This window comes from Netta rufina (genome assembly GCF_964035555.1).
Source record: "Netta rufina genome assembly, chromosome: 20".
Classification (NCBI taxonomy): domain Eukaryota; kingdom Metazoa; phylum Chordata; class Aves; order Anseriformes; family Anatidae; genus Netta; species Netta rufina.
Genome location: NC_140144.1, coordinates 715,755 through 724,462, shown reverse-complemented (window position 1 = coordinate 724,462; position 8,708 = coordinate 715,755).

Here is an 8,708-nt window from a genome sequence, read left to right as displayed (position 1 = left end):
ACCTGGACAGCGAGACCGCCGGCCCCGAGAAGCCGAGTTCGGCCCCGGACCCCGCTGAGTCTAGCACAAGACCGGTGCCCAGGGTTTCGGGACGGCCGGCCACCGAACCGCACGGCACCGAAAGCCCGCTCTCTGGGAAGCCGGCCCCCCGCTTCACTGCACGGCCGGCCCCCACGCCCCCTGAATTCGGATCCCCGGGACACGACATAGCCGGCCCCCGCTAGCCGACGGCCCCGGAATCGCCGTCCCCGAACCGTCCGATGTCGGACCCGGCACCCGGTGCTGCTTGCAAACGCGTCGCACAAGACCGGAGCACAGGGGCTCGGAAGAGCCAGCTCCCGCCCTGCCGGAGGCCGGACTCCCGGGCTATGTGAACGTCTCTTCAATACTTTTAAGGATCGGGTCTCTTACCACTTCCCCGGGCAGCCTGTTCTAATATCAAAGCACTCCTTCCATGAAGAAATGCTTATTCAGTATCGAGCTAGCCAGTGCTGGTAAACAGAGGTGTTTCTCCCTAGGGGTAGGGCTTGGCATTTCCCTCTCCTGAACTTCAAAAGGTTCCTGCCTGCCCCTATCTGCAGCCTGTCAAGGTTCCTCTGAATGCGCAGCCCCCCATACAAGCGCCTTTTCCACAGAAGACACCGACCACCCCCTCCCAATTCGGCCTGCCCCAGGGCGCCACCGACCACCAACCTCCTTGCAGCACCACGCCTCAGCATCCCGAGCTATCCCGACAGCTTCCACCCATCGGGAGATCCCAGTTGTAATAAATGACCGAGTCCCAAATAGGCTTACAATTAATGTTTATTATTTATTAAAGGAATAGAGGTAAGCAAGCAGCGCTGGGTGCGCCAGGAGTCTCTGCTCCACCAAGACGCACACAAGTTACATCAGGTGGCTGGTTTTTATGCTGCTGGGCTAATACATATTCATTACTACTTCTACAAAAGGCAGGGTTATTCTAATTAGTTCCCAGAATCCAAACCCTCCCACTGGTGCAGGCGTTATCAGTCTCCGGTGGTCCCTCTGGGGGCCGCTCGTACTGAAGGCTCGTAGTCTTCCTCCCAGGCTTTGTCCTTTGGTCGTTCTTCAGCTTCTTCCCTCCCCTTATTTAGTAGTTGCTGGGCCAGATGTCAGAAAGCTATGTCTCGTGCAATAGTCCGCACAGGCACTGCATAGCAAACACACCAAGTAACATTGACTTCAGTTACTCGCAACAGTTACTCACCTGATAAAGAACTGCATGCAATAAAGGCACCAAGTACTACATCAGTTTATTCTAACATATCCTACTAGCTGTTACCTCAAAAAGATGTGCTTACCCCTCGCTACTTGGAAACGCATCAGTCCATAAACTCTCATCCACCTGAAGAAGCCTGCAACTGACCGAAGGAAAAACAAACACCCCAAAGAGCAGCCCAAGCAGAATGAGCTCTCTGAGGGGATGCCTGGGACTCATATACCATTTGGCCCTGCCTAGCACCCAAACCCAATCACCTGGGAAGGGTAGGGGCAAAGCACAAGGAAGAAGGAAGAGAGCAGCAGCAGCTGTGGTGTGTTTTTTTTTTTTTTTGTGTGTGTGTGTGATTTTTCTTTTTATTTTTTAATCAGTTTTAGCTCAAAAGCATGCATAGTGCAGACAAGAGAACTAGGGTGTTTCTAGAAGCAAAAATCCCCATGCTTTTGCTGCAGCTTTCAATATTAAAAGACATTATGACCAAGCAAGTAATTGGAACTCTTCCAACTGGAATTAGCTCAAACTTTTATTTACGTATAAAGAAAAAACTAGGAGTAGAACATCTGCTCCATCTTTTCCTCTCTCACCTTGCCATAGGCAGCTCTGGCTGTGACGTCCCAGATTGCATACTGCGTTTCAGCTTTAACAAATGAAAACCTTTACCCTAACCCTTACCCTTATCCTAACCATTAGCTTACCCTTATTCTTACCCTAAACCTAACCCTAATCCTTACCCTTACCCTAATCCTTACCCTACCCTTATACTTACCATTACTCTATCCTTTACCCTAACTCTTACCCTTACCCCTACCCTTACCCCAATCCTTACCCTAAACCTAACCCTTTCCCTAAACCTTATCCTCACCCTAAGCCTTACCCTAACACTTACCTTTGCCCTAACCCTTACCCTTACCCTAATCTGAACCCGAACCCTAACCCTAATACTCTCACCCTAACCCTTACCCTAAGCCTAACCACAGTCCCAACCCCTAACCCCTAACCCTAACCCTCTAAACCTACCCCTAACCTATCCCTAACCATAACCCTCTAAGCCTAACCCTAAACCACTAACCCTAACAATAACCCCCAACCCCAACCCTCACCCGAAACCCTAACTCCAGCCCCAGCCCTAGCCCCTAACCCTAACCCTAGTTCCCGAGAACTACATCTCCCGGTATGCTCTGGGCATTCAACATGGCCTCCCGGAAGTCCCGAATCCGACAACTACATTTCCCGGCATGCTTTGGGTACGCAACATGGCCTCCCGGAAGTCCGGAGTCCCGAGAACTACATCTCCCGGCATGCTCTGGGCACACAACATGGCCTCCCAGTGCCGGAAAACTACACCTACCAGCATTCCCCGCACAGCCAGCATGGCCAATCACAGGCCGAGTGCTCGAGAACTGCATTTACCAGCACTCACTGGAACCCTCACCGCCCTTACAAAAAAAGCCTCAAGCCCTAACATCCAAAAAACCTCGAAACCCCTGCAGACCTAACCCAAACAAAACTAACCACACTAAACCCCTGAAGACCTATGCCTAAAACCCCTAACCCAAAATCTTAGGATGCTCAAAACCCAAACCCAACCCAAAACGTTAGGAATGCTCAAAGCCCTAGCCCAAAAACTTGGGGCGCTCCAAACCCTAACCCCAAAACATTAAGACGCAAAAAACCCTAACCCAAAAACTTAGGGTAATACACCATAAATATTTGTTCATTGTCTTTTGTATTATAAAAACAAGGAGTTCTGTTTGAGGAGCGGAAGTTGCGAAAGCTCCCTGCTGAAGTAAGGAGCTGCATAATGCTTGCCTAGACACTATGAAAATTCTTTTGCTTAATTTTCTTTTTAAAGAGATTTAAATTCTTAAAAATTCTTTTGCGCACAACAGTGCAGGGGTGAGGTGCGTGCCGTTGGCGGAGCTGAGACTCCCCGGCTGCCCAGTGCTGTTTTGCTTGATGTTTGCTTACTCAATAAATTCCTTTCTATGATTAATAAAATGCTCTCTGAAAATCAATTAAGGGGGCAACTTATCACAGAATCACAGAATTTTCTAGGTTGGAAGAGACCTCAAGGTCATCGAGTCCAACCTCCAACCTAACGCTAACAGTCCCCACTAAACCATATCCCTAAAACACTTTGGACGCTCAAAACCCAAACCCAAAAACTTTGGACGCTCAAAACCCTATCCCGAAAACACTAGGACGCTCAAAACCCTATCCCAAAAACACTAGGACGCTCCAAACCCTATCCTGAAAACAGGACACTCAAAGCCCTAACCCAAAAACATTCGGATGCTCAAAACCCTATCCTGGAAACACTGAGATGCTCAGAACCCTATCCTGAAAATTTAGGACTCTCCAAACCCTAACCCAAAAACATTAGGACGCTCAAAGCCCTGACCCAAAACATTAGGATGCTCCAAACCCTATCCTGGAAACATTAAGATGCTCAAAACCCTATGGCGAAAACTTAGGATGCTCATTACCCAGACCCAAAATATTAAGATGCTCAAAACCCTAACCCAACTACTTAGGATGCTTGAAAGCCTATCCCAAAAAATTAGGGCACACAAAAGCCTAACCCCCAAAATTAAGATGCTCAAAATCCAAACCCCCAAAAACCCTGGCCCTGGAGAACCTAACTTGAAAAAAAAAAAAAAAAAAAAAAAAAGATCTTAAAACCCTAACCGTAAATAACAGACCAAAAATAAAACCTTAAGACTCTAACCCTAAAAAACATATCAACACTACAACCCAAAAAACTCTAATACCCTAACATGCTAACCCTGAAACCCTTAAAACCCTAACCCCCAAATCCTTAAAATCCTAACCGTTAAAACTCCAACCCTAAAAACCTTAAAATCCTAAACATAAACCCTGAAACCCCTTACCCTGAAACCCAACCCTAGTGCCCAATCCCTGAAACCTTAAAACCCGAATCAATCTGTAGCAAATAGCACAGGCTGAGTCGAGGATCTCAGTACAGTAGCATTATTATTCGAGATTACAATGGCGGGTGTCCCACAAGCAGGAGGGTGCCTACTAATTCCATACACAGTTTATACACTTTTTTTTTCTGCCGAGGACCGGGACCCTCCCCTGTTTCCCCTTTAACTGTGCTATTCAAGGTTCATAATCTAGCTGGTGCTTCACAGAAAATACACAGCTGCTGGCCTGTTACAAGTCACATTTCTTTTGAGGTTTTTACTCTTTGAGGTGGTAATGTTTCTTACGCCGTGATTTCCACCTAATTGCTGTAAGGATTCTGGTTGTCTGCATTTTACAAGGTTGTCTGTTATAATAAATAAAAGTCCCAAATAGGATTACAATCAAAGTTTACAATTCACTGAATGAATAGAGGTAAGCAAACAGTGCTGGGTACGCTGGGAGTCTCTGCTCCACCAAGACGCGCACCAGTTATACACCAGTTACCTCCCTTAAGGGATATAGAGAAGCCCTCTGAGATACGTCCGTCCTACTTCTCCTGCATGTGGCCGGAGGTCGGTCTAATTCTGGTGCTGTTGGTGGTGGAAGCTGGGGCAACGGTGGTACTGGTGGCGATACCACAGCCACCGGAGGGGGAGCCGCCGGGAGTGGATTGTTAGGATATGGAGGTGGTAGCTTATCCAACGGCTCACGTTTATCTTCTTTTTCTTTTTCATGTTCTTCAAATTTCTTACCTGCTTTTAGTGTAAATATTGAGGCTGGAAAAGGACGTGAAGTCCTCCTGATCCATAATCCTGCATAATCACTTTCTTCCTGGCTAAAAGGTTCCTTTGAATTAACATGGATATTTAAGGCCTGGCAAATCCAGTCTTCGAAGGATCCAAAAACAGGCCAAAAGACATGTAGTCTTAAAGGCTCCTTTGGCCATTCTGTCACACAATACTGGACCATTTTTAATTTACTTTTTCCTTTTCTGGGGTCCCTATCATTCCAATTTCTAATCGTTATTCCTAATGGACTTTCTGGTGGTATGACTGGTAATTTGCTCCCTTTCTTCTGGTCTCTGGTCTTCGATTTTGTCTGACCCATCTAGGAAGTTTACTATGGCAATTCCCACAGCCCTTGGTTACCTTAGTAAGAGTGTCTTGCAGGGGGTCGAGGACCTATCACACACCCACAAATCCTATAGGAATCCCTTCGGTCCTTCACCGGCCAAGTCCCTCGCGGGAGATTGGAACCGCGGTTAGAAGACCTCCACAATCGCTTCGGAACTAAGTTCCATCTCAGTCACACTCTTACACACACAGGCAACCGAACCCCACCCAACCGACCGGTATACGCTTTAAATGCTTACGACTCCGTCATCTTCGTTCGGATCTTCACACACACAATTACGGGCAAAATATAGTGCTGCAGCTGGCAAGGGAGCTGAAAAAAAGAATCAGAAACTTTGCTTACCTTTATTCAGGTTCAAGATGCCATTAGTTCCGACCTGACTCAAACAGCAGCCACCAAATGGTGGGGGTGCCTCTCCTAGATCAAACCAGAAATCAGGAACCAAAGCCCTCCCGGACGAGCGCCCACTTGTAATAAATGTCTGGGTCCCAAATAGGCTTACAATTAATGTTTATAATTTATTAAAGGAATAGAGGTAAGCAAGCAGCGCTGGGTGCGCCAGGAGTCTCTGCTCCACCAAGACGCACACAAGTTACATCAGGTGGCTGGTTTTTATGCTGCTAGGCTAATACATATTCATTACTACTTCTACAAAAGGCAGGGTTATTCTAATTAGTTCCCAGAATACAAACCCTCCCACTGGTGCAGGCGTTATCAGTCTCCGGTGGTCCCTCTGGGGGCCGCTCGTACTGAAGGCTCGTAGTCTTCCTCCCAGGCTTTTCTCTTGTCCATCTCCTTTGTCCATCTTGGCTGGATGGCAGACACTTGCATAGTGTCCCATGCAACAGTTGTAATAGTTAGCAGTTATTCTGAAACCCCTTTGTTCTCTTATCCCCTATTGACCCGAATTGCTGGACCATTCCTTTGCAAGATACAAGAACTATATACATTAACCACTCTGGTTTTCTCAGACTTTTCATCATATCATGCGGCCCTAGCATTGGTCCATATTGACACGAATCAGATGAACTCATTTCACACTGTTAAGCTGTCTTATCACTTCAAGCATATCTCAATATCTCAATACCACCTTCCTTCCCTCTACAGGATGTAACTGCGCAAAAGCAACATTTTTATTCCCACAACCTTGATCCCCTTACCCTGAAATCCTTATTCCCCTTAAACCTAACAACTCTAACCACAACCCTAACCCTTATTATCAACCCCCTAACGCTAATGACACTGACCTTAATCCAAACCCCAAACTGCCCCTAACCCCAGACAACCAACAATGAAACACACACACACACAAAGATGGAAACTACAAAAAAGGCAAAACCCTGGATACAGGCCCCAAATCACAAATACGCAACCAAAATGCTACAGAAAAGCCCCAGATGCAGGCCCCAAATGCTACTGCTAGGCCTCAAAAGCTCAAGATGCATCCCAAAGCAAAAATGCAGACCCCAAACGTTACAGAAAAGCCCCCAAACCCAGGCTGCACAAGTCTACAAGCAGGCCCCAAACTGCCAACAGAAGCAGGCACCAACCACACCCAGATGCAGACCCCAACTGCCCACAAGCAGCTCCTACCCCACCACCCCCTCCCAAGAACTGGACTCCACCCAGACACTGGCCCAACACCCGGACCCGACCCCCCCCAACCCCCCTACCCTTCCCCCGACACAGGTGTACAAGCAGCTCACAACCCGCCCCTTCAGAGACCGGTCCCACTCCCCCCACCTCCCCCAAGACATGGGATGTGGAGGTATACAACCAACTCCCAACTCCCTCCCCCTCAAAGGGAGGCCCCAAAGACCCCCAAATGGAGGCTCCTAGAGTGAACAAACAGCTCCCAACTTCCCCAGGCACAGGCCCCCCCCCCCCCCCCCCCCCCCAAACACAGGCCACAAAGGTGTATAAACAGCCCAGACCCCCCTCCAAGACCATGGCCCCAGCCACCCCCAGATGCTGGCCCCAAAGTTGTACAAACAGCTCCCAGCCACCCTGCAGAAACAGATTCCTACATTGTACAAGCAGTTCCCAGCCCGCTAGACACAGGCCCTGACCCCCCACAGATGCAGGCCCCAAAGGTGTACAAGCAGCTCCCACCCCTCCCCCAGATGCTGGTCTCAACCCCCCCCCGCCCCCAGAAGCAGGCCCCAAAGGTGTAGAGTCAGCTCCCAACCCCCTCAATGCTGGCCCCTAGGGTCTACAAGCAGCTCCCCCCTTGCCCCCAGATACCGGCCCCCAGACACAGACCCCAAAAGCCTAATCACAGGCCCTGAACTCTAGAGGCAGGCTCCAAAACCCAGGACAAAGCCCCAGTGGTTCGAGACAGGGCCCAAATCCCAGACACAGGCCCCAAACACTAAACATATGCCAAAAAAAGTATTAGTGCTGGTGCCAAATGTTACAGACAAGCCCGAAAGCCCGAGATGCTCAAGGCTGAGACGTAACTTGGCTTTCTGAATTACTGGAAAGCAGCTTTCATTCTCAGATAATTGTGTGCAGGCTAGATAGGATGGGGCTTCAGGCACCTCTTCACCTGAGGAAACACACTGCCATCAGGCACCGCTGTGCCAGACAAGCTTGTTCTGCTAGAACACCCTACTCAGATGCACTGTGGCATTCAAGTGAACTGCTTTCATGCAAATATAACGACTGATGTTACAACCCACCTTGCCTGTGGCACCTGATGAACAGAAGAGTAAGCCACCGCAGCGCTTCAAAACCATCCCTGCACGTGCCGCTCCTTGTCGCTCTCTGGCCTTATCTCATATCCTTATCCACTTCTGTGGAGAGCCTGCCACGGCACCTGCAAAGCAAGACGGACACCTTTCATAGTCACCTTGTGCTACTTGGTCGTTCTGCTCCAACCCAGCTCATGACCAGCCCCTCTTCTTACACAGCTCTTCAGAGTGCAGTTTGCTCCTTTGAGCCTGTGCGAGACACCTGTGAAAGAAAAAGAAACGCATAGGCCGAGGCAGCATCCAAAGACACAGCACAACTAGGTAAGTTACTCTCATCTGGTCCCTTACCTCTGCCGCTTACCAGCCCCCGAGGCAGATGCTTCAATCTACCCTCTTCAAACAGCTACAACACCTCTAAAAGACAAAGAGGGGATGCTTAGAGGAACAGTGAGACCTACAACACAACAACTGCTACATCTGTTCCTCACTCACCTTGCCAGAGGCAGCTCTGCGTGTGACGTCCCAGGTTGTACACTGCGTTACCTAACCCTTACTGTAACCCTTACTCTAACCCTTCTCACCCTTACCATTACCCAAATCCTTACCTTTACTTTTTCCTTACCCTTACTCTTTCCTTTAACCATAACCTTACCCTTACCCTAATCCTTACTCCAACCCTTCCCCTTACCTTCCCCTTCCCCTTACACTTAACC